Raw genomic sequence first — 27,402 nt, forward strand, 5'->3', positions numbered from 1 at the left:
AATAATGGCCTTTAAGACTAAAAAAGAAAATTGGCTGCTGAGAATGAAGTTTTGGAGCCTGAGTTTTGTTTGGCTGTTTTGTCTTATCTCAATTTGGTTTGGTTGTTTTCACCTTCTGCAAAGTTCAAAGCACAAATGAAGTCTTTAAATACAAATATATTTCTTATTTTTAGTAAAACAGTAAGACATGTTTTGAAGGGTATTTAGGAAATGCAGATGAGCAAAAGGAAGAAGTATCTGAAACAGCCTATAACCCCACTGCCCAGAGACAGCCGTGGCCATCATTCACGCTGAGTCTCACCACCACCTTTTGGCATCTCAGGAACTTCCTCACTTCCCACCCACCTCACTCCTTGTTCAGATATTTTAGGTGTGTTTAGGGCGGTTTAAAGATGGCATGTGCCGCAGGAGGCAAGGAGGCCGGTGACAACCAGCTGACACCCCCAGTGTTTTCTCCCATGTGTGTCCTCAACTCTTGGACCCGCTCCTGCGGAGAAATCATCTTCTTGCATTAGTCTCGCAGGGATCAAATCACAGGCCTCCAGGAAGGGTGTGGCCCAGAGCCAGAGCTCCACCCTAGAAGACACACCGGTTCTAGGTCTGTCTCAGCATTACTGTGGACCTTTAGCTTCCAGCAATCAAAGAATGAAAAGAACAAATCTATCCATCATTCATTTGACAAATATTTACCAGTTGCCTACTCTGTGCCCGGGTTCACATTATCTATCACTGCTTAACAAACCATCCCGAAACAAAATGGCTTTACACAACTATTTATTATTACTTCTTATAAATTTGTCCTTTGGCTGGGCTCAGCTCAGGGGTCCTTGCTTTGGGTCTCACGTGGTTGCCATCAGGTCGTGGCTGAGGCTAGAGTTATCCAAAGGCTCATCTGGGCTGGACGACCAGGGCGGCTCCCTCGCACAGCAGGTGCCTAATGGACTTTCCCTCTCCCCTCACGTGGTATTTCACCCTCCAGGCCTTCTCCACTTGGCGTGAGCTTCGCACAGCATGGTGGTTTCAGGGTCCTTGCACTTCTTACATGGCAACTGGCTTCCAAAGGTGGAAGCTGCCAGCCCAGTTAAGGCCACACCTAGAACAGGTACAGTGTCACTTCTGCCATAGCCTATGAGTGAAAGCTGTCACAGGGCCTACCCAGATTGAAGGAGGGGAGAAATAGTTTCTACTCCTTGATGGGAGAGTGGAAAATCACACTGCAGAAGCGTATGTGGGATGGGAAATATTGTTACCAGCATCGTTGGAAACTACGATCTGCCACAGGTGGGCATTGTGTACAGCCAGGGTATACAGCGTTGGGTCCCTTAGTCCTTAGAGCTAATATCTAGTAGTCAAGACAGACATTAAACAATTAACCATGCAATAAAATATATATTTCCACATTGGAAAGCTAGGTGCCAGAAAGGAAAAGAACAATGGGAAAGGAAAAGCATAAAAGAAGCTTGGTCAAAGAACGCCTCTCTGAATATGGGGCACATAGACTGAGACCCCAATGATGAGCAGGAGTTATCCAGGTGAATAGCATTCCACACAGAAGAAACAGCATGTGAGAAAAAAGGAGAGTGGGGTTAAAATGTAGGGATGAGAGAGGGATGCAAGACGAAACTGAAAAAGTAAGCCAGGGCTGGGTCATGCAGGGCATGGCAGCCCTCACTGAGTATCTAAGATATTTTTCTTAGTGCAGTAGAAACCACTTGTTTTGTTTAGGTTAGGTTCAGGTGCAAGTGACAGCAGAAACCCCAAATAACAATCTATTAAACAAGGCAGAAATATATCACTTCCCCACATGAACTAAGGTTTGCATAATCCCTCACAGGCTAGGATGCCTGTCCATGGTATCAGGGACTTGCACCTTCAATCTTTCATCTGCCATCCTCAGGACAGAGTTTACCCCCTACCTCATGGTTCAAAATGGCTGCTTGAGTGCCAGCTATCATATCTACATGGCAGTCAGCAGAAAGGACGAGGGAGGATATGTTTTCTTCCTTTTGGGATACACATCATTTCCACTTACTCTCATTGCCAGAACTTAGTCATGTAGCCACATCTATCTGCGAGGGAAGCTGGGGAATAGAGTCTTTCTCCTGTTGCCCATGTGCCTGGTTAAAAATTGGCTGCGTTATTACTAAGGAAGCAGGGGAGAATGGATATAGCAGTCTCTGCTATAGTACTGAAAGGTTTTAAGGAAGGGAATATTGCTAACATTGCCAAAACATGTTATAAAATAAGACATTGGTTTCTTTGTCCAGAGTCTTGAGTTCTACAGTGCCCCTCCCCCCCACTACTGTTCTCAAGGTGACCTTGAGAATTCCCTGAACTTCTCTGGGTCTTTGATTTCTCATCCACGAAAGGGAGGCTAGCCTGCCCATCGCATAAAATTGTTATGTGAGCTGGTGAGGTAATAATTAAAGGGCTTAGCAGGGGGTAGGGGTGAGTAATGGAGGATGTTAATTTTGAGAAATTCCCAATCTGTGACGTATTTAGAGATTTGGAAGCACCAAGGAAGCAAACAACACTCCATCTGTCTGATGTTCATCCTATAACCCAGCACCCAGCAAGAAGTCCTTCAGTGCACAGAAGTGGGATAATGTCCACTGTCCTTAAGTGGACAGAATTAGGCTGATATCATCAGCTTCCTTGGAAATGCCAAAGTTAAACTGACTTGCTCCCTGAGCAGTGAGCAGTCACGAGCCTTGGTCACAGAGCTCAGATTGCTGATAAGTGACTAGAATGTCATTTCCAGGAAAGCTGGACCTGTTCACACGCCACACAGAGAGAAACAGGATTTAGGTTGAGGCGGTCTCTAAAACCTGGTTAGAGGCAAAGTAGGGACAGAACTAGAGTTCATTGGTTCTTGTTCTGAAAATTTCCCTCTACCTAACAATACAGGAAGATTAGCTGTTATTTATGGACTGCCTACTAAGCTAAACGGCAGACTCTGGGCTAAGCTCTTGAAATAATTACCTCATTCAACACTCAATAGTCCAAAGAAGCAGGTGCCAATCATGCCCCCATGTTAAAGATGAGGCAATTAAGGTCTAAGAGTCCACAGTTCCTACAGGCTAAGAGCATTATTTGTTCCAAGAAGTCTGGCTCCAGAGCAATTGAATATAAACCACTAATTACCCTGCATCCAGCTACCTAAAGTCTAAAGATGCCTCGCTTCCAAGCACACAGGTCTTGAAGGCCTAGTGTGTGCCAGGTCCTGGACTAGGTGTTGTACCGTGAAGACAAAAGAACAAAAACCCAAACCGGCGCTGGTCCTCAGGAAGTTTACAGCTGGAGAAGTACACCAGGTAAAGGCGCTGCTGGGTATGCTGAGTGGTTGCTGCGTACAGGGGAGGAAGGCCTAATCCACCCTGGAGACTGTGCTGGAGGCAGTCAGGGAAGGCTTCCCGGAGGAGGCAATGCATGAGCCACGTCTGAGGTCCCTGATCCAAACACACTTGAACATATCTGAAATAGTAGGCTTCACACTCACACATGTGTACACAGATATTACGGCTTTACACTACACCCTTCTGATCCATTAGTCCTATTTTCTTAATTTATTTATAAACAGAGCTCCAGGCACCATTGGTAAGGACAGCTGGGTGGGCTTTCCTGAAACTCAGCCTCCAGGAAAGACTCAGCCCCCAGGAAAGGCTCAGCCTTTCCTGGGTCAGCCCATTTATGGGTCAGCCCATTTATTTTATGTTTCTTCTTAGGTTCCAGAAGATTTTGGAGCCAAAGGCAACCTCACATAAGCATCCAGAGAACAGAGGCAGGCCCACACCTGGGCCCGGCCCGCCCCCTCTGGGCCTCCCTGCCCCGCCCGGCCCCACACCCCGCTCCCCGCCCATCTGAAGAGCCTGGGCCCCAGGTGTGAACCAGGTCGTTCTTTCTGCTATTCACGTTTCTTCACCACAAGCTTGTTATGACCTTCACTCCCATATTTTATCCCAATAGTTGTTTCCATGGAGAACATTTTCTTCTGTTGGAAAGCACAAGGCTTGAAATGCAAAAAAATTAAAGCATGTGTTCAATTTTCAATTGCTTTCTGGGGGAGTCCTGCATGGAAGGGTCCATGTCCTGCAGCCACCCATCTGAACATTCTTTCTCTTTTTCTTTCTCAACAGGGGTAAGAAAAATGAGAAGCCTGGGATTTTAGCCCGTTGCAAGCAAGAAAGATCCAGAAAGGGCACAGCAGGAATAGTGCAGGCAGCCTGGGTGATGCGCCTTGCTTCCTGAGAGGCACAGTATTCCGGATACTCTGAAAGCATGTAATAGGTGCACAGAAATGTGGGCCTGGCACAGAACTTCTACAAACATGGGGTTGGCCGGCCAGGCTGATAGAGGGTGTACGGGGAGGGGACGGGCTCTGAGGCCATACCTTACATACGATGCAGAAAACTTCAGTTGTCCATATCAGAGATGGAAGGCTGGATATTAAGAGGTGTGGGCTAAAGCTGCCCCTTCAGATTAGAAAAAAGAAAAGATAAAGGGAGAGAGAAGACTAGAAGGAGGGAGAGGATGAATGGACAGAAGGGGGGAAAGAAAAAAACACAACGAGAATTTCTAAAACCAGCTTCTGTCAGAAATTCTTGCCACCATTTGTGAAGGATTTACCATTAGGACTAGAACTCTGATGTGGCATCATGGGGTGATTAAAAGCACCTGAGTTTTAGAGGAAAGCAAAACTTTTTTTTTAAAATAAATTTATTTATTTATTTATTTAATTTTGGCTGTGTTGGGTCTCCGTTGCTGCGTGCGGGCTTTCTCTAGTTGCAGCGAGCGGGGGCTACTCTTTGTTGGGGTGCGTGGGCTTCTCATTGGGGTGGCTTCTCCTGTTGTGGAGCACGGGCTCTAGGCACACGGACCCCAGTAGTTGTGGCTCACAGGCCTCAGTAGTTTGGCTCGCGGGCTCTAGAGCGCAGGCTCAGTAGTTGTGGCGCATGGGCTTAGTTGCTCCGCGGCATGTGGGATCTTCCCGGACCAGGGCTCGAACCCGTCTTCCCTGCATTGGCAGGCGGATTCTCAACCACTGCGCCACCAGGGAAGCCCCAGAACTCATTTTAAGTCCTGACGCTGCTGCTTGTCAGCTGAGTGAGCTAGGATAGGCCTCGTTTCCTCGAGAGTAAGAACAGGTGTGGTAGTACCTGGTGGGCAGGCTGTGTGCCCGACAGCGTGGGTTGTTCCGAGAGGACGCATGTGGGCCTTTCCTACCCTTGCGGGATTAGGAAGCCTGCTGGCCTGGCCCGGTGCTCCCTACTCCTCCCCGGGGAGAGGGGTCTCCTAGGAAGGCGTTTCCACCGCTGCTGGAGGGTCAGAAGGGGGCCTGAAGTGAGAAGGGCAGTGGCCCTGACGGCACCCGAGAAGGTAAGACTGTGATGAGGGCGTGTGAGTGAAAACAGAGCTGCGGGAGGTGGGCGGACATTAAGCTCCAGCCTTGGCCAGGCGTTCGCTGAAAACCACTGGACCACTAGGTTCTCCCAAGCGAATTAGTTTTCTTCTCTTATCCCTGTTTATAGCCGTGTGATATGCTGGCAGTCACCTCTCCATTCATTTATAGCCTCTATTCCAGCCGTGGCATTCAGGCCGAAGCCCCTGTCTTCCGTTTCAAGGTTGATGGCGCATCTGTTCTCTCTTCAGTAGCTGTCCCCTTCTCTTGGGCTACGTTGACATGTGCTGAACACACTCTTTCGAGCAGGCGTTTGGCTCATATTCAGGTCTCAGAAGTGAGGCCAGTTTGCTGGGGGCCCGTGTGCACAGTTGGGTGTGTGCATTCGTACACGTGTGTGTGTGCCTCTGTGTGTCCTTCTCCAGTGTGGCCCCTCCTGTCAGCCCCTCCACTCTCTTCGCAGCCTCTCTTTTAAGAAATTCATCCCAATCCTTTGAAACATTTTATCTTTAAACCCACAAGAATGTTAAGATTCTATCTGGGCTTCAGGAATTATCTGTTTTAAAAGTCACTTCCAATTGCATGACCATTAATGTAGGAACATTAACCTTTTTGAATCTTTCCAGTTGTTCAGCAGGCAAACCTAAATGTGTCCTTTCCCTTCTCTGTTTAGTAAGTTAACTAATCATTCGGGCATTGTCCTCATTTTCGACGTTAAGAAACCCCACAGTATCCTTCACACTATATCGGTTTCTGAAAGCTTTTAAAATGGTTTGTGATCAGAAAAAATAAAAAAACAAAAAACCCACAAGTGACATTTTCCAAGATGGGCTTTAAAGATTATTCTCCAGGAATGGAGTTAAAAGAGAAAAGTTATATGTAAGTAATTGCTTAGGAATGTGCCTTAATACAGCGATTTCTTAATGTGATGACACAGTCTAAATGTTCTGTTTGCAATTTCTTGAAACAACTTGAGGTACTTTTGTGCTGTGGAATGAGATACTTCTCTCCAATTAAGAGATCCTAGTATTCCAAAGAGAAAAAGAATATAACGCCTATTTGAGGGGTATCTCCAAAAGAAAGGAAAAGAAAAACTAAACCTTATTAAAACTTTGAAAATCTAGTGGGCTTAAATGAAATGTTTGAGTACAGTTTACGTAGATAAGAATATTGCAGTACAATGAAACTATTTTAGTCTTGGCTATATGAAATACAGTTGTAACAATCTAGCTTCTTAGAACCCTTGGGTATTTCACAGGGATCTAGTATTTCATTTCACCTATTCAGGTATGCTGAATTTTCTTCATAACATTTATTAATGTAGCATATAAATAGAAAGGCATATTTTAATGTTGAGGCAGAGATTCCTTTTAAAAATAATGTTTTCTTATTATAAAAAGATACACAGAAATTTACAGAGAAAATAAAAATCACCCATAATCAGACCATTAGGAAGAACTATTATTAACATTTTGGTATATTCCTTCATTTTTCTGTGTGTGTGCATAAATAATGTAATTTTTCAAAATTGGGGAATGATGATGTGTATACAATTTTGTATCCTGCTTTGTCGTCTTTGTTGTTTATATTTAACATATGCTGGGAAGGTTTTTCCGTTTCATTATTCATTCTTCTGTACCATCATTAGTGCTGACTACGTAGTTTTCCGTTGTGTGAATGTGCCATGATTTCTTAAAAAATCAGTTCCCTGCTGTGCATCACTTGGGTTCTTTCCTGGTTTTTTGTTTGCTTCTTTGCCATTACAAACCATGGTGTTGATAGGCCTTTGTGCATCTCTGTGATTAGTTTTATAAAATAAAGGGTATGAACACTTGTAAAGCTGTTTATCCATAGGCAGAATTACCCTCCAGAAGAGCTGCACCAATTGATACTCCAGGAATGGATAAGGATAGTGGGGAAGTCGAACGTGCAGACTGGGCTTGAACCTTGGCTCTGCCACCCTCCAATCATGCGATCTTGGGCAAATGATAGAAATTTTCTGTGCCTCAGACTTCTTATCTGAAAAATGGGGGAAATACATACATTTATGTCCTGTGGCTATTTTGAGGATTAAATGAGAGAAAGTGCTTGGGCCTGTGATGATGGTTCTTCCACTCAATCGATTCAATTCACTTAACAAATCCTTAGTGAGTGCCCACCATGTGCCAGGCTCTGTTCTCGGCACTCGGGGTACATCAGTGAGCAAAACAGACCAAATCCTGGCCTGAATGGGAGCTCACATCCTAGTGGCAGGGAGAGGAGACAGGCAATAAATAATAGAGCTGAAAGAGAAATAACTGTACAGTACTTTAGAAGATAATGAGCGTGCTATGGAAAAAGACAAGGCAGGGCAGCGGAAGGATTTTCAGGAATTTGGGGGCTCAGGTTGGAATTTTAAGAAGGGTAATCAGAAGAGGCGCCAGTGAGAAAGTGACAGTTGAGCAAAGACTTGAAGGGGGTGAGAGAGCAGACAAGCAGATAACGGGAGAAAGGCTCAGAGCGGGAGTGTGCTGGAGCCTGGGAGGCTGGCAAGGGGCAGCGTTGGTGGGGACAAAGGCGCGAGGGGGGAGAGCAGGAGGAGGTGACAGAAGAGAGGTGGGGGGCAGATCACGTGGAGCCTTATAGGGCCTCTTCCTCTGCATGGAGTGAGGGGCTCCTGCAGGCTTCTGAGCAGGGGAGCAACGTGGTGGCTTCCATGTTGTAAGAATCACTGGCTGCCGTGTTGAATAGACTATCACGGTCAAGGGTAGAAACAGGAAGTCTGTTAAGGGGCCTCTACAGTGAGAGTATAGTGACTCCGATTATGTGGAAGTAGTGAAGGTGGCCCAACGTGGGCAGATTCTGGACCTGTTGTGAAGGTAACACCAGCAGAATTTCCCAAGGGTGTGAATTGGTTGTGGGGTGTGAGAGGAATAAGAGTCAAGGATTTATTCCGTGGCATTTGACCTGAGCACCTAGAAGAACGGAGTTGCCTTTCATTGAGATAGAAGATCAGGCGTGGAGTTTGGAAAGTGCTAAGTTTGAGGAGGCAGTCAGACATCCAAGTGGAGATATGGAGAGGGCAGTTAGAAAGGTGAACATCCGGAGTTTGGGAGACAGGGCTAGGGTGAAGATGTAACTTCAGGAGTCATAGGTATAATTTTAAAACTACAAGATTAAGTAAAATCGCCAAGAAAACGCATTTGCCTAGAAAAGACGAAAGGGTCAATGACCAAACTCTGACGATAACCCACCTTTAAAAGATTGGAGAAAGGGGAAAAAACAGCAAAGGAGAGTGAGAAGAGCCAGCATCAAGGTAGGGAGAAAACTAGAGGGTCTGAAGTCCTGGAATCCAAGTGAAGAGAAAGGCTCAAGGAAGAAGGAGTGATCCAGTGGGTCAAAGGCTACAAAGAGGTCAAGTTAAGATGAGGACAGAGAGCTGATGGGTTCCTATGGATTCTGCAGCCTCGCCAGATGACAGCAGATTTGATGGAGTGGGCAGAACAAAAAGCCTGATGAGAGTAGGTTAAGAATCTTGAGTAGGCAAGAGTGAATGGGCTCTAGTGCAAAGTGGAAGAATTGGCTTTAGACGGGCGCATAGGAAATTCCCCTATATTAAGATGTGGCTTCAGATGCCGTCAGTGGGCAGATGTGGTAAAAGGAGGCTGTGAACCTTCTCTTCTGAGTGCCACATTCTCTCATGGACTTATTGAGCGTCTACTGCATGTCCAGCACTTGGCTGCCCATCAGGTCATTTTGTCAGGTTCCCCACAGCTTTGACATGCTTTCACCTCTCTGGAATACTCAGGAATGTTTAGAGGACTTATTAGGTTCCAAGTGACAGGGGTAGTGGTACCCAAAGAAGCCTGGAGGGATGGGCACGTTTCCAAATGCCTCCCTGAATACCTGGGCTTTTCCTGGGGTCAAGAATTTGAAGCAGTTACCCTATCATCCATTACTAAACATTGATAGAAGCTTGTGCTAAAAATAGCTGTGCTAAAAATAAAAAGTCCCAGCACTTATCTGAATTTTGTCAACTAAACTGTCAACATTAGCATCTACGTATTTGGAAACATCTGTACAAACGCTTGGATCTTTGGAAACATCAGAAACCTTGGCATCATTTGGCATTTTTAAAGCTTTATACTTCTTATCTAGATATTCTGGTTTCATGTAGACATAGGCAGGCAGTGTGAAGGATCCATTTAAAATCAAGTCTCTGTCAACAAAGGTCTGTTTCCATCCCTGTCCAGATACTAAGGGAGAGAACACAGTAATCACGGAACTATGAGAAACCAAATGTCATTGCCATTTTACCTTGATACTGTCCATGAAAATAAATGTTCTCTTATATTTAGAGCTAAACCCTCTCACAAAATTTTCATTTCGTGCGTTAATTCTCATTCTAAACAGTTAAACTAGTTTGATGTCTTCTGTTACCTCAAGCAATTCCAAACCTTTCCTTCATCTTCTTTGTAATGTTTCATGAAATCTTAAACCTATTAAAATGCTTCCAATGTGTACTCTTCATGGTTCTTATCAAACCTCATGGTTAAATCAGCTTTGTTTGTAATTGCCTTTGGATTATGTTACTGCAATTCATATGAGTTGTTGGATAAGAGGCTGCAGCATAACTGACTGGAAATTAAATCCAAGGCACTGCCCAACTTTTCAAAAGCCTGTGATTCTTTGCAGTCAATTAGGTATTAAACTCAGCTTCCTTTATTTATACAAGGTATAATGATAAAGGATAGGCAAATCTTTTATCCATTCTTCTTTATGACTTAAGAGCACTTTGCAAACTGTTGTCCCATGTTTATACATACTTATTGTGTATAAAGTGCCACTCAGTGCAACGAAAAACAAATTTTGGGTAGTTGATTCAGAATCTCTGACACCTCTTTGTCCCTTTGGTGTAGTAATAACTCAAGGATGTTTAAATGACTTTCTATATATGGTCTGATTCTATGTAAATGGAAAGAGGCAGCTAGTCATCCTGCAGGCTTTTTACTCCTTCTTCTATGGATCTCTCCAATATATTTTAGATGATGTGAGTTTTGAGAGTTAAAAACCAGTGAGGATTCTCATTGTTATAGCTAGAGCATTGAAGCCCGTAAATGTTACTGTTATTTTTTTAAATCACACATTTATAAAAAGAAGAAAATAAAGATTATAATTATTGATCAGTCTGTATAACTTGTATTAGATAGGGTAGCACAATTACTTATATTAGGTAGGGTGCCATAACAAACCCCACATTTCCACAAGACAGCACAACAGAAGCTTGTTTCTTGCTCATGTAACAGTAGATGTTCTTGCCCAGCCAGTGACTGTTCCTACACACGGTCATTCAGGGATCTGGGCACCTTCCAAGTTGTGGGTCAAATAGCCCCAGTTTCCTTGGAGTCCTCTGCACCTGGCTAACAGATGGCAGAGGGGAGCAGAAACAAGGCACAGCCCATTACTTAAAACCCAACCCAGAAGTAACACAGCACTTCTGTTCACATCCCATTGGTGAGAATTAGCCATATGTCCTGATCTGGATGCAAAGGAGGCTGGGATATGTAATCCTTCATTGGGCAGCTGTATCTAAGTAATAACTCTGAGCTAAGGAAGGGTTAGCCAGCCAACTATGCCACACTGTGTAATATAATTACATTTTAAAAATATATTCTGCAATGCCTCCTACTGTTAACATTTGGAATATAGCTAACAAATTGGATCATACTATATACATTTACTATTTTATGACCTGGATCTTTCTTTGTTAACAATAAATCAGATCACACATCTGTCACACGAATTGTAGATGTACATCACTGGTGTGAACAGAGCATGGTTGCAAGTAGCAGCCAGGCGTTTTTCTGGTGTGTCTATTTGGTAGCCAGTATCACAAAGACAGAGAACACCATGAGACTATATAGCATAATGGAGCGAGTTCAAGCTTTGGGGTCAAGCATATCTGGGCTCAAGTCCTAGCCCTTGCATTTGCTAACCTGTAATGATAAGGAAGCCCTTTCCTTAACCTGTAAAATGGGAATAGGAGACTTCTTTTACTAGGTTTCTGTGAGGGTTAGTGAAATAACTTATGCAAAGAACTCAAATACCAAGATGGGTGATAACCTTATTTTTTTAAACCTTATAAGTGACTTTAAATATTTATAAGTTTTTTAAGAAAACTTCTATATTGTTGGCATTTTGTGGCCTGGTGACATGGAGAAACATGTAAAGCAAGTTGTAGACTGCATATGAGTCACCTGGGGATCTTGATGCTGATTCAGTAGGGCATAGGTTGGGCCCATGAAACTGAATTTTTAGCAGTTCCCCAAGGTGATTCTGATGCATGTTGTCCTTGGGACCAAAACTGAGAAACACGGATATAAAGTCTCTGTCTAGGAAGTCAAAGGAAGACCAGCAGATGGCAAAGAATAGGAAAGCAGAAATCAAGAGAAAGGAATAAATGACCCAGAGTCAGAAGAGAAGTAAGAGATAAGAGGAATATCTAGCACAGTATCTCAAGAGGCATTTTGGGTGAGACAAATTTTCATTGTTTTGGATCATCCCAAGCATTGTAGATATTTGGCATCCCTGTCCCCTGCCCGATCAATGTCAGCAGTGTCTCCACATTTATTGTGATAATGAAAAATGCCCCACATTTCCCCAAATATCTCATGGGAGCAGAGCTATCCATGGTTGAGGACCACTGATCTAGTCCAAAAGCCTCACCTTTTCAGATGAGGAAGTTGAGTTTCAGAGAGGTGAAGTGACTTGCTTATGGTCACACAGCAAATTGGTGGCAAGGCTGGGAATAGAGCCAAGTATTCTCCTCCAGCTGAGGGTTTATTTCCACCATGTGGCCGTATTACTTTAAAATGCTTTTTGCACAGCAAAGGAAACCATAAACTAGATGAAAAGACAACCCTCGGAATGGGAGAAACTATTTGCAAATGCAACAACTGACAAAGGATTAATCTCCAAGATATACAAACAGCTCATGCAGCTCAATATCACAAAAACAAACAACCCCAAATGGGCAGAAGACCTAAATAGACATTTCTCCAAAGAAGACATACAGATGGCCTACAAGCACATGAAAAGATGCTCAACATCACTAATTATTAGAGAAATGCAAGTCAAAACTACAATGAGGGGCTTCCCTGGTGGCGCAGTGGTTGAGAATCTGCCTGCCAATGCAGGGGACACGGGTTCGAGCCCTGGTCTGGGAAGATCCCACATGCCACGGAGCGACTAAGCCCATGAGCCACAACTACTGAGCCTGCGCGTCTGGAGCCTGTGCTCCGCAACGGGAGAGGCCGCGACGGTGAGAGGCCCGCGCACCGCGATGAAGAGTGGCCCCTGCTCGCCACAACTGGAGAAAGCCCTCGCACAGAAACGAAGACCCAACGCAGCCAAAAATAAATATAAATTAATTAATTAATTAAAAAAAAAATTAAAAGCCTAAAAATGAACTAAGTTTAAAAAAAAAAAAAAAAACTACAATGAGGTATCACCTCACACCGGTAAGAATGGCCATCAGAAAATCTACAAACAATAAATACTGGAGAGGGTGTGGAGAAAAGAGAACCCTCTTGCACTTTTGGTGGGAATGTAAACTGACACAGCCACTATGGAGAACAGTATGGAGGTTCCTTAAAAAACTAAAAATAGAACTACCATATGACCCAGGAATCCCTCTACTGGGCATATAAGCAGAGAAAACCATAATTCAAAAAGACACATGCACCCCAATGTTCATTCCAGCACTATTTACAATAGGACATGGAAGCAACCTAAATGTCCATCAACAGAGGAATGGATAAAGAAGATGTAGTACATATATACAATGGAATATTACTCAGCCATAAAAAGGAATGAAATTGGGTCATTTGTAGAGACAAATGAATGGACTAGAGACTGTCATATAGCGTGAAGTAAGTCAGAAAGAGAAAAATATCGTATATTAACGCAGATATGTGGAATCTGAAAAATGGTACAGATGAACCGGTTTGCAGGGCAGAAATAGAGACACAGATGTAGAGAACAAACGTATGGATACCAAGTGGGGAAAGTGGTGGGTGGGATGAAGTGGGAGATTGGAATTGACATATGTACACTATTGATACTATGTATAAAATAGATAACTAATGAGAACCTACTGTATAGCTCAGAGAACTCTACTCCATGCTTTGTGGTGACCTAAATGGAAGGAAATCCCCAAAAAAGGGGATATATGTATATGTATAGCTGATTCACTTTGCTGTACAATAGAAACTAACACAACATTGTAAAGCAACTATACTCCAATAAAAATTAATTTCAAAAAAAAGGTTAAAAAAACATTTACAATTAAAAAACAACAACAACAAAAATGCTTTTAACTGCAAGTCATAGAAAACCCAATTTTATCTTCCCTCAATAACAGGGAAGTTGATTGGCTCCCTTCACTGGAAGGCCAGAGGTAGAACCCACTTTGGGATGATCCAAATCCAATGGCTGTGATTTCATAGGCCTGTGACTTAACTGGCTTTGTCTTCCTCTGTGTCTGCTTCATCTTCAAGCTGATAGCTAGATGAGTACAGCAGTGCCAGGCCTTGCATCTTGTCAGCAACAGTCAGGGAAGGTGAGAGAGGGTAGCTTTCAGAAACTCCCCGAGAAAATGACTAATAACTTACCCAGAAGCTCCTGGAACTGCTTCTCATATCCCAGTGGCCCAATTTAGGTCATAGAGGCCCTCCTAAACCAAATTCTGAGCAGAGATGTGGGATAACACTTAGTTCACTAGACCTTCCCTAGAGTGGGGGTGAGGTTTGCTTATCCCAGGTTGTGTTGAACAGGAGTGAGTAGGTATCTGAACAAAATTAAGTTTCTATTAGAAGAATGGACTCTCTGGGGCTTCCCTGGTGGTGCAGTGGTTAAGAATCTGCCTGCCAATGCAGGGGACAGGTTTGATCCCTGGTCCAGGAGGATTCCACATGCCGTGGAGCAACTAAGCCCATGTGCCACAACTACTGAGTCTGTGCTCTAGAGCCTGTGAGCAACAACTACTAGAGCCCGCACACCACAACTACTGAAGCACCTAGAGCCCGTGCTCCGCAACAAGAAAAGCCACCGCAATGAGAAGCCCGCACACTGCAAACGAAGAGTAGCCCCTGCTCGCCGCAACTGGAGAAAGACCGCGCGCAGCAACAAGGACCCAGCACAACCAAATATAAAAAATAAAAATAAATTAAAAAAAAAAAAAGAAGAAGAATGGACTCTCCTGCTGGTTAGTCCACCATCAGTGTTAATGATAATAACCTCGGCTCCTTTGCAGCTTATACTCTTAAGTAGCTATCTAGTCTATAACTATGATGCCATGTTTTTTGGGGTTCCCAGTGATTAAAGAATGTGCATTAAAAACAAAATTAGAGAGTAATTTTTGGCCACATCAAACAATATATGGTTACATATCTGGTCCATGTATCATTTCAGATTAGCTTTGGCTGTGTGTGACAAAAGACCCAGATAACAGTAGCTTAAAAGACAGAAAGGTATTTCTCTTTTGACGCATGTATGCAGCCCATAGTGCGGCAGGCCAGCCTGATAGGGTGGCTCCACAATCATCAAGGATCCAGATGTCTATCTCATTTATCCACCATCCTAAGTGGGAGGCTCTGTGCTTCACGGTCCAAGTTGGCTGTTTGGCTCCGATCACTGTGCCACACTTCAACCTGCAGAAAGACGGGAAGGCCTGAAGAAGGCTGTGCTCTCCTTTTAAAGACATTTCCTAGAAGGACAATATAAACTTCCACTCAAATTCCTTTGCCACACCTAGCTGCAAGGGAGGCTGGGCAATGTGGTCCTTATTCTGGAGAGCTAAAACGTCGGGAATTTTATTATTAAGGCAAAAGGGGAAAAGGATACTGGGGATAATTAGGAATTAATGCTACATATACATAAATAAAAAAACAATGAAATATAAATTCTGAACATTCCCATGACACTGATAAAATACATTTCAAGAATTACTCAACAATAGTCGACTACAGTAGTTAGAATTCTTGAGCCTCACTGGAAAGTTCAGCCAAATAAAAATTAAAAAGTGCCAGCCAAGTAAGGAGGAGCCAGTCTACTCTCAGCTCCTTACAGGTGCTTCCTGACCCCCTAATACTGGGCAGCTCCCCCCTGGGTGAGAAGAATAAACTTAACTAGTCAGAGATAACAGTCAATGGACCCGAACAAATAAAGGGGGTGGTTATCCAATTGTAACCTGGATGTAAGCTGGGACTCATATTGCTAAATTAAACATTAAGCACATTCAAAGGAAAAAGTCTGAAAACCAGAAATAGTTAAAAAGTAACTCTAGTCATTGATTGTATTTTCAAAGATCAATAACGGAGTCTGAGTCATATCCCACAACAACACTTCCTTGTCATTAAGGGATTTTGTTTGCTCACATTCTGACACTGCTTCAGAATCTTGATGCTCTCCTCTTTCTTGGAAGCTTTATTCTCTTTTGTCTTTCCTCCCTCCTCTCCTGCCCTGTCACCCATACCCACTCTCTCCGTGTAGAATCCCAAAGACCCAGAAATCAGAAAATCAAGACACAACTCTCCTCAATGTGGGGCAGGGGAGAAGTTGAGGCAACAAAGCTAGACCAGGGCAGGAGAAGGGAACACAGAGGGTGGGGACACTCCCGCTGTATTAATCCTCTGTGTGACCACCACTCTTGAATCATACAGTCATAAGGACGGTCCTCCACCTGGACACCCTCGTCTCCTCCCAGAGTGGAATAATTTTCTAGAAAAATATGAATACTAAAATTTATTCAGTGTGAAAAAGAAGATCTGAAGAGAATACTTTGTTAGTCATGGTTCCTATGTTCAAGCAACAGAAAATAATTTTGCTTTGTTAAAAAAAAAAAAATGAAAAAAGGATAGTGCAAGAAAAGTTACCAGCCAATATCGCTTATGAACATACCTACAAATAGCCAAAATAAAATATTAGTTCACTGAATGCAGCAATGAATTTTTTTTAAAAAGGATCCAAAGGTAAATCATGCCATAATTAGAAAGGACACCATGATACCACTAGGCACTGTTGTTCCTGAACATTCGATGCTATTTCTCATACCATTGCCACGTGCAAACAAACAAACAAACAAACAAACAAAAACCTCTCTAGAATGTCCTTGATTCTCTGCTCATTGGCTCCAGACTTAAAATCCTGGGCACGATGGTCCCACGAGCTGAGCCAAAAACATATTCCCAGGTCCTAGATGCCAGAGGGCAGAGGAAAGTGTATATCTGATTGTTTCAACTCTTACAACAGAATACAGGTCCTGCCTTTAGCCAAGATTCAAACAATAGGGAATTCCCCAAAAGGAAGGTATTTCAGATGCTGGATGGCAAAAAAAAAAAATTTAAATCCACCAGAACCAATAAATATTAAAGAAATTTTAAAAATTTCTTCCTCTCCCCAAAAGACAGCATGTTCAAATGGTTTTTATGGGCAACTTTTGCCAAATCATCAATTATAAAATTGTTCAGAATATTTCAATTCTCCCACATTAAGCTATACATTCACTGCAATCCCAATCCAATTTCCTGTTAGATTTTCTGGGGAATTTGAAAAACTGATTCTAATATTTATATGGAACAATAAATGTTTGAGAAGAGCCAAGATAACTCTGAGATAGATGGGAGATTCACTCTTCAGGACATGAAGATGTATTTTAAACCTATAATAGTATTAGACAAAATATCCATGGAAAAAGAAGGAAGCTCCTAAAGAGACCAATGCTTTTGTAGGAACTTGGAATATGATAGGGAGGCTCTGTCTTCCCCTAATTACTCTGCGAAGCCTCCCTGAAGATGAGAGAGGGAAGATTTCAGGAGGCATTTGGTAGTTATGGGGAATTAAAAGTAATGAGGAAACTGGACACATTTTCTACAATTTCCAGTTCAAAAATCACCATGAGGATTTCCCTAAACCTTTATTGCAAATTCTTTCCTTAGTAGATAGATAGATACATAGATAGATAGATAATTTAAAAGAATAACTCTTTTGACCCACTTCCCATTAAATAGCTAGAGTTTTATGCTGTGCTAGAGACTAAAAAATAATGAATGTATTTAAATAGGCTCTACCACATTGAAAAATGAAAAGTACCCAAGCAAAATGAATAGTGACCAAATAAAATCCTTGGTATAAGTCATAGATACTTCATTGATTTATTATCTCACCAGAAAAACATACTAAGTACTTGGGGGCATTTTTTTTTTTAATCATTTTAGAGTGAAGAGAATTAACTGCTACAGATACAACAAGGAAACCAAAGGGAATATGAGTGCCAACTTCTTAAAACACAGAAAAGGAACACAGTATGTAGATCAGAGCTCTGATATTATCAGGAACACATCTAGCGACTGCATGGGAAAACCCTATTAAAGGAAGGATTGTCTTTGACTTTGGAAGCTAGTGGGTAAATGATAGTTATTGTTTCTCGGAGAGAGTGGAACCAAGCTTACCACACCACAACAAAAGGCATTTCTTAGCTTTGATGTTCACATATTTTACCTTGATAGATACAACAGCAAAAATCTTTCCATTTTCATGTTAGCCCAATCTGATTACAGAGGTCAGTCATCCCTTCTTACACCTTATTATTTTGTTTGTGTCTAAAGTAATATTTTACTAAATCATGCATTGCAAAAAAAAATTAACAAAGTCAATAAAGACGAGTGTATCCAAAATTATCAAACAAACATTGATATTCTGAAGATAGCTGGGGATATTAAACCTATGTAATCTTATTCCCAAAAGTCCTTAGTTCTTAGCTTCCCACAGCTCTGCCCACCACCCCCCATTAAGCCAACAGTATTCATTGGCTCCTGGAAAAGGCAAAACCCAATCTAGAACAGAAGAGACATTCTCAGCTTTTTCCTTCAAATTGGATTTTAAAAATTTAACACTTGGATAAGAATTTTCCAAGGGCTTGACATAACATACCTAAGGGTGGTACTTCTGATAACATATTAATAATAAAAATGTATTAATTGATACTTATGTCCCAAACCCTGTTCCAAGTGCTTTACACATTTAATCTTTACCATAACTTTCTTATCTTTGTCTCCCATTTTAAAGGTGAGGAAACAGAGACCCAGAGGAGTGCAGTTACTTGCCCTGGGTCATGCAGCTACGATCCAGTGGAGCTAGGATTAGAGCCCAGGCAATCTGACTCCTAAGCTAATGCAGACCCCACTCCAAAATACAAAGACATAGATATGGTGGATAAACATTAAAAAAGCACTTAAAAATGGCCATACTCAAAAGAAAGAAAGTTCCAAAAACAGAGGGAGCTTGGAGCTAGAACAGTGACCACAGCTTTGCCTGTCACGTCAGCCATGCATTTAATTGACTTCGCACAACCCATCAGGAGCCTTTTTTTCCCCTCTGCCACCAGAACTAACAATGTTCTAGATCAGTCTACTGACCAGCCCTGTCTGCATATTCTTTGTTACCAATAGAGAAATTGAGTAAGCGCTTAGAAACTTTATAGCAATTTGATGTTGCTGCTACATCTAGGTGTGTGACTTGTGGACGGATCTCAGTGAGCATGGTCTAGACCTGTCAGGAGGTGTCAGATTTCCGCCACATGTGAGGGAGCTGAGTATTAGGCATGCGCAGTAGAACCATATGACAATATGTGACATTTTGAGGCTAGTTTGTCAAGGGTAACACAAATGTGTATAAAAATCTGATAAAATGTAAGCATTTACTTTTATAATTCATTATTTTTATAATCATTTTAATTTTTATCAAGGTTGGTTTTTAACTTATTTGTTATTAACTAAATTAGGGAATTAAAATCTGTATTTTAAAAAATGTTAACCATTATTGATAAATGATGAAACAAGCTTTTCTGGACTTTTTTGTCAAGAAATGATACTGCTGTTTTGAATCCACTGGTAGTGGGCAGCCAAATGATGATGGTGGAAATGATTCTGAAGAAATGAACACCATAAGATGTAACCAATGAGGGAAATCTAGTAAAAGGTACAAGAGACCTCTCTGTACTATCTGTGCAACTTCCTGTGAATCTATAATCATTTCAAATTAAAAATTTGTCTTTTTTTTTTTTTTTGGCTGCATTGGGTCTTCGTTGCTGTGCACAGGCTTTCTCTAATTTCAGCAAGCAGGGGCTACTCTTCATTGCGGTGCATGGGCTTCTCATTGCGGTGGCTTCTTTTGTTGCGGAGCACAGGCCCTAGAGTGCACAGGCTTCAGTAGTTGTGGCTTGTGGACTCAGTAGTTGTGGCACATGGGCTTAGTTGCTCCGTGGCATGTGGGATCTTCCCAGACCAGGGGTTGAACCCTGGTCCCTGATTGTTCCCTGCATTGGCAGATGGATTCTTAACCATTGCGCCACCAGGGAAGTCCCCTAAAATTTTTTTTTCAAAAACGAGCTTGAGTCCAGACAAGAGACTAGACTTTCTGTCTCTCCCTCTCTCCACATATATATAAAGATAAAGTACACTAATCATCATTGAACAACTTGCTAAAATTTTAACATATGTATATATCCTTGTGAACATCACCCAGACCACAATATAGAACATTTCAATCACTAGAAAAAAATCTTCATGTCCCTTCCCTGTCCATAGCCCTTTTCAAAGGGTATTCCAAGAACATTCTGTCCCAACTTCCATCACCATAAATCACTTTTCTCTATTTTGAACCTCATATAGGTAGAATCATACAGTATGTTCTCTTTGTTGTTTGGCTTCTTTCACTCGGCATTTGCTAGATTTATCCATGTTGCTGAGGATATTAGTAATTCTTTTTGTTGCTAAGTAGCATCTTGTTCTATGAATAAAATATACATTATTTGCCCTTCCTACTATTGATGGATGCTTGAGCTATTTTCAGTTTGAGGCTATCACAAACAAAGCTGCTAAAAGCATTCTCATTTTAAAAAAAAAAGAAGAAGAAGGAGAAGGAAAAGGAAAAGGAAATGAACACCAAAGAAATAAGGTTTATTTCAGCTTTGGGGGCATATATTGGTCAGGGAAGCAAAGCCACTGTAGGTGTTATGGAATAGGGGATTTATTATAGGATTTAGATCTTAATGACTGGGGAGAGAGTCTAAAAGGTGGAGTTAGTGGATTAGAGAAAAAGTCACAAGCAGTTGCTCTGTGCACTGGTGTAAGTAGACAAGTCTGTAATTCTTGAGAAGCTAAACATGGCCAGCTATTGCAATGGGATCATAAGGAAGGAGCTTGTGGACAGGTCTGTGGGAAGCTGCTGTCTTTACGTAGCTATCCCTGCTGTGTGCCCGCCACCAGGCATTTGCGGTGGGTCTGGAGGCTACTGCCAGCTAGCAGGACTAGCTCTTAAGAGCTAGAGGCATACAGATGAACTTACTTACAAAACAGTGATAGAGTCACAGACACAGAAAACAAACTTATGGTTACCAAAGAGGATAGTCGGGAATAAATTAGGAGTTTGGGATTAAACAGATACACACTGCTATATGTAAAATAGGTAAAAAACAAGGACCTACTATATAGCACAGGGAACCATACTCAATATCTTGTAATAACCTATAATGGAAAAGTATCTGAAAAGGAAAGAATGGATAGATAGATAGATAGATTTAGGTATATATGTGAATCACTTTGCTGTACACTCTAAACTAACATGACATTGTAAATTAACTATATTTCAATTTAAAAAAAAAACAGCCATAAGCAGAGCAAAGGAGAGCAAGGGCCTGCTGGAATCTGTGGGCGACCTCTGAGTCTGTCTGTCACTGTATCTGACTGTGAAGACCAACATGAATGTCCATAGCAGCTTTATTTACAATGGGTGAAAAACTGGAAAAAATCCAAAGATCCACTGGCAGGTGAGTGGATAAACAAGTGATGCCATATACATACAATGAAATGCAACTCAGCAACTGAAAGAAATGAACACTAGGGGCTTCCCTGGTGGTGCAGTGGTTAAGAATCCGCCTGCCAATGCAGGAGACATGGGTTCGAGCCCTGGTCCGGGAAGATCCCACATGCCGCGGAGCAACTAAGCCTGTGTGCCACAGCTGCTGAGCCTGCGATCCAGAACCCACGAGCCACAACTACTGAGCCCACGTGCCACAACTACTGAAGCCTGCGCGCCTAGAGCCCGTGCTCTGCAACAAGAGAAGCCACGCAATGAGAAGCCCACGCACCGCAACGGAAGAGTAGCCGCCGCTCGCCACAACTAGAGAAAGCCCGAGCGCTGCAATGAAGACCCAATGCAGCCAAAAATAAATAAATAAATAAATAAATTCATTAAAAAAAAAAAAAAAAGAAATGAACACTAAGAGGTGAGGATACTGGAAGTATTGCCTGCATGGATACTGACATGCCATGAATTAAGATAGGAGTAGTGTTGGAGAGAGTATCAAGGAAGCAGGAGCTAAAATAATTTTTAAAGGAAGGGGGAAAACCTATGAATCAGTAGAAGATACCAGCCGCAAACGGTAGCAGGGTGGTAAAATCTGGGGAAGAGGGAGAAAGAGTGGCAGTGAGGAGCAAAACTGATACTCAGACCCATCAGAGAGGTATGGGAGAAACAGCTGCCAACTCTGGGGAAGGCTGTAGGGCAGTGTCTTAGGGAAGATACCAATTTCATTAGATAAAGGAGAAGGAAAACTTCAGAGAGGATGGGTGTAATTTCAATGGTTATATGTATACATATATATATATATATTTTAATTTCTGGAAGTTCTATTTGATTCTTCCTCAAACAAAGTTTAATTTTTAAAATTTTCTCTTCCTTTCTCAATTTTCACTTCATCTTTTACCTTTAAATGTTTATGCATCATGTATATTCTGTAGCTAATAATGCCAATATCTTAAATTCTGGGAAGTCTATTTTTTTGTGAGCATTTTTGCTGCCTCTCATTCTGATGAGTCATTTTTTTGTGCTGGGTAATGTTTTATTGTGAGCCTCTATTTGATTGCACTTGATCTGGGGGAAACCCTGAGCCCAGTGGGAGGTGCTTTCCTCTACAGAGGCTTGGCCACATGCCTGGAGGCATTTGCAAACTGTGAGCAGCATAACATCAGTTCTGAGCTTGGGGTTCCCCCTGACTGCACTAGTAATACAAATTTACATCCCACAGCCGCGTGTTGGAGGGGCTGTCAGTTTTCACGTGAAATAATTTTTTAATTTTTTTCTACCCAGACTAATGATAGAAACAAATGGTTCTCCTCATAACCTCAAGTGGTGGCAGCAGCAAGCAGATCAGTCCTCGTTCTCACTGAATGACAGCCTATCAAGCTCCCAGCTTTAACACAGGTTTTACTCTTGGAAAGTTTGGGAGAAACAGGTTAGGGACTTGAGAAACTTAGCCATCAGGAAAAAGGAGCTTTAAAAAATGGGCTTCCCTGGTGGCGCAGTGGTTGAGAGTCTGCCTGCCAATGCAGCAGACACGGGTTTGAGCCCTGGTCTGGGAAGATCCCACATGCCGCGGAGCAACTAGGCCCGTGAGCCACAACTACTGAGCCTGCGCGTCTGGAGCCTGTGCTCCGCAACAAGAGAGGCCGCGATAGTGAGAGGCCCGCGCACCGCGATAAAGAGTGGCCCCCCACTTGCCACAACTGGAGAAAGCCCTCGCACAGAAACGAAGACCCAACACGCCAAAAATAAATAAATAAATAAATAAATTTTAAAGAAAGATGGAAAAAAAATGTAAAATAAGGGAAATTTTATCATGGTAAGTTACTTGCCTCACCAAGTAGGATATAGTCATAATAATCACATTATAACTCAGCATGTAATTAGGCCTATAAATAAGTAATTATAATAAAATAAACACTGACTATTCATTTAAACAAAAATAGTGATAGAACTTTACTGGGAGAGGACGTGAGAACATGGGGATAGAAAAGTATTTGATGGTTTCCCATCATCCATCATAGGATATCAATAGATAACGCCTAAAGTGTATACCCTGGAAATAGTAATGGAAGCACACTGTTTAAAGGTATGGATGTAAGCCAGAAAGAGTTTCAGAAGAGGAATTCAGGAGTGGGCAGTGGTGTGCTAGAGCTGACTTAATTCTGGCTTGAGAAGCCAGCTGGGCACATCTCTTCCCAATTCCCTATTCAGTGGTATCACAGTGGGACCATGAAATCAGTCATGGTGGGGGTATTTATATCACTGGAACAGAAAACACTATACATCAAAGCTTTTTTTTCTTTTTCCAGACAGTCAGTTGCTAAACATTCACAAGCATACCACTAAGGGCCAAAGAGAGACTCCTTTTTTAGTTACAAGTTTTATGGTACTATTTGGTTTTTCCAACTGTATACATGTATCATGATATTTTTCAAGGAGTAACCCATGGGGGTGGGGGAAGAAAGAAGAACAGAGTGGGGATTTGCCTTATCAAACATCAAAACATACCATAAAACCAGTATAATCTAATCAGTGTTGTATAGACATAGTAATAAACAGAAGAGAAGAACAGACTAGAGAATCCATAAATTGACCCCTTTATATATATATAAAGTTATACATGATACAATGGTATTTCAGTTCAATGAGGGAAAGCTGATTAAGTAATAAGTAATGTTGATACAATTGTCTATCCACCTATACTAGTTTGCTAAGGCTTCCATAACAAAATACCAAGCGGCTTAAACAACAGAAGTTTATCTTTTCACAGTTCTGGGGGCTGGAATTCCAAGATCCAGGTGGCGGCAGCTTTGATTTCTCTTAAGGCCTCTCCTTGGCTTGCAGATGGTCATCTTCCTGTGTCCTCACATGGCCTTTTCTCTGTATACACAAATCTCTGGTATTTTTCCCTCTTCTTATAAGGACACCAGTTATATTGGATTAGGACCCACATTGTGACCTGATTTAATCTTAACTACCTCCTTAAAGGCCCTATTTCTAAATGCAGTCACATGTGGGGCTTAGGGCTTCAACATATGCCTTTGAGGTGGACACAGTTGAGTCCATAACACCACCTTAAAAAGTAAAACTCAACCCTTATCTTATAGAATAAGATAGAAAAACTTAATTATAAAAATTAAATCATAAAAACCTTAAATGATAATCCAGGAGACTCCACGTAATCTAGGGTCATGGATGTTTCTTAACCAAGTCAGGAATCTCATAAACTTTCATAAAATAAAAGTAGTAGACATATTGACTATATACAAATTTTAAACTTCTCAAGGTAAAAGATATCTTAAAGTGTATCAGTCAGGAAACAGTGCAGGAAACACAACAACCTTAGCGTGTTTCAAGAAGAGAGGCATTTAATATAGGGAGTTAGTTGTTTACGAAAGTATTGAGAGGGCCAGGAGAACCAGTGAGCGTAAGGTGGCTGCCACCGTATAACTGATTTCAAGGGCACATTAACAGAGTTACAATCCAGATGTCAGAAATTCGTTGCTGCTACCACTACTGCCTCCTCAACTCTCATGATCAGGAAGCTGGTGATCAGACAACAGAATGCAAAGTAAAGCCACAAATATTCATGTCTCTCCAACTTGCTTTCCAGCAAAAATAGCACTTCTATCTTCCAGACTTTGCATGAGTACGTCTCATTGGTGCAACCTAATTTACATCACATTCCTAGCTGCAAGGGAGTCTGTGAAATGTGTTTTTCTCTTTCCAGCCCCTGTGATCAGGAAGTATTTAGAAAGGGTTAGGAATTATTACTGTACATCAAATGACCTGACTATATCTAGGAAACCAAGTCAATTTAAAAAGCAATACAGGGGCTTCCCTGGTGGTGCAGTGGTTAGGAATCTGCCTGCCAATGCAAGAGACACGGGTTCAAGCCCTGGCCGGGGAAGATCCCACATGCCACGAAGCAACTAAGCCCATGCACCACAACTACTGATCCTGAGCTCTAGAGCCTGCAAGCCACAACTACTGAGTCCACGTGCCACAACTACTGAAGCCTGCACGCCTGGAGCCCGTGCTCTGCAACAAGAGAAGCCATGACAATGAGAAGCCCACACACAGCAACGAAGACCCAACACAGCCAAAAATAAATAAATAAATAAATTTATTTTTTTAAAAATAATAATAATAATAAAAAATAATAAAAAAATAAAAAGCAATACATTGAGGGTGGAAATTACTGTTGATAAAGACAAAGACTTAGAATTTAATATATTATTAAGAGCTCTTCAAGATGGATAAGAAAAAGTTAACCCAAAAGAAAAATGGCAAAGGATATGAATAGGCAATTCACACAAATGGCAAAGATAAAGAAAGAAAAAAATGCTTAGACTCATATCCAAAATTAAGCAATACCAAGATATCACTAATACCCACCATACTGGCAAGAATTTTAAAGAGCAGTGACATATATTAATCATGGGATTTGGCGGGAGAGTATTTGAATAAGGCCAGGATTCATGTGAAGAAAAGAGGCACCACTCTAGCTGCTTTAATTAGAAAGGAACTTAATACCAGAAGTTATTACTGAAAGAGCTAGGACAGTTGGCTCTAAGCTGGACCTCCAGTAATGATTCCCAGAAAACCCTGCTGAACTCACCATCAGAGGCACTGCTTTCTTTTTTCTTTCTTTTATGTGGAAGTGAATATAATGAGATAGCATTTCTGTAAAATAACAAGATTGTGTGTGCACATGTGCGCATGCGTCTGCATAAATGTGTATCTGATTATGTAAGCTTGATGAAAAACATGGAAGGATGGGTTACCAGCATAGGTGGAGGCATGGAAATGGGGTAGAGGGTTTGAAATGATATGAGTAAGAAGAGTAGGAAAGGGAATGAGGAAGGTGAGCTGTAAGGAATGGAAAAAAAAAGAAAGAAAGAAAAAAGAGAGAGAGAAAAACACCAAAAACGTCCATTGTTTTCAGCATGGTTCATTCAAAGTCACCCTCTCAAAACCTATAATTTAAAAAGCTTGTGTCCAAACATTGACCTGTAAGAAGACACCATCATTCAGCCAAATATGGCATTGTGATTGATATGCATGGCAGCAAACACTGAGCTAAATGATTTTTAAATTTTCCAGATGTTCTAGAATGGAATCTTTTCTATTCTGGAAAGCTATTTGGCAAAAGCCATAAAACTTTCATATCCATTGACCCAGAAATTACACTTCTAGCGATCTAAGGGGAAAGCCTAAGGAGACTTGGGTACAATTTTTGGTTTAAAGATGTTATTTTAGTATTAATTAAAAGCAAAAAAAAAAAAAAAAGGAAAAAAGAACAATCTAAATGTTTAGCAAAAATTAATTTAATAGATCTATAGAATGGAACATCAAGCAACTACTAAAAGTCATATTTTTAAGTTTTAATAGCACAGGAAATTGCTCATGATATAATGTTAAACGAATAATAAAACAAGACGTAAAATTATGTACTGCATTATTTCACTATTGTTACACACACACAAACACAGAAGACCTTAAGGAGATACACCAAAACGTTAATGGAAATACACCAAAATGTTAATGGTTAACTAGTTCCCTATATTAAATGCCTCTCTTCTCGAAATAGCCTAAGGTTGTTGTGTTTCCTGCAGTGTTTCTCAATGGCTGCTGCTGTAGCCTTCCAAGATTCTTGAACCATGATTAGCTCTAGGAAATAAAGATGATCATCACTTTCTATTTGTATATTTTCTAAATTTTCTAGAATAAACAATTATTTGGGATGAAATGTTCTTCTTTTGCTCTGATATGAGGGCAAACTGGCTAGCAGATCAGCCACCCCAGTGATTCATAGATTGAAAACTCTATGAGGGTAGTTGTCTGCTTAACACTGTGTCCCCACTGCTTAAAACATGGTAGTGGATGGATGCACGCACGCATGGATGAAAGCATGGATGGATGCACGGATGAAGTTGCTTGTTCTGACGGGCCAGGCGGTGCTTTCCTTCTTCAATACCATATTCTTTTCTCCTGAAGCTTTAAGGTACAGTAGGACAATCAGAGATTGGAGGACCATTCTGCTGTTGTCACTGGGTGGACGTTCACTGTAAAATAGCTTGAACCAAGGAGGTCAACGG

The 27,402-nt window shown here is 41.6% G+C and overlaps 1 protein-coding gene and 1 long non-coding RNA gene across 3 annotated transcripts in view; both read left to right on the forward strand.

Moving 5' to 3' along the window:
- The window catches only part of LOC309661057, a 33,204-nt gene extending 18,891 nt beyond the window's left edge, over positions 1 to 14,313 (forward strand). For both annotated transcript variants that reach the window (XR_014263835.1, XR_014263836.1), the window contains exon 3: positions 3,726 to 14,313. This is a non-coding gene — a long non-coding RNA (uncharacterized lncRNA). The remainder of the gene's footprint in view (positions 1 to 3,725) is intronic.
- Positions 14,314 to 15,061: 748 nt separating this feature from the next.
- LOC309661053 (uncharacterized protein) overlaps positions 15,062 to 27,402 on the forward strand; it is a 37,634-nt gene continuing 25,293 nt past the window's right edge. The window contains exon 1 of the transcript XR_014263822.1: positions 15,062 to 15,072. The gene's annotated coding sequence lies outside the window, so the exon portion shown is untranslated. The remainder of the gene's footprint in view (positions 15,073 to 27,402) is intronic.

This window comes from Balaenoptera physalus (assembly GCF_965194825.1).
Source record: "Balaenoptera physalus genome assembly, chromosome: 5".
In the NCBI taxonomy this organism is placed as follows: Eukaryota; Metazoa; Chordata; class Mammalia; order Artiodactyla; family Balaenopteridae; genus Balaenoptera; species Balaenoptera physalus.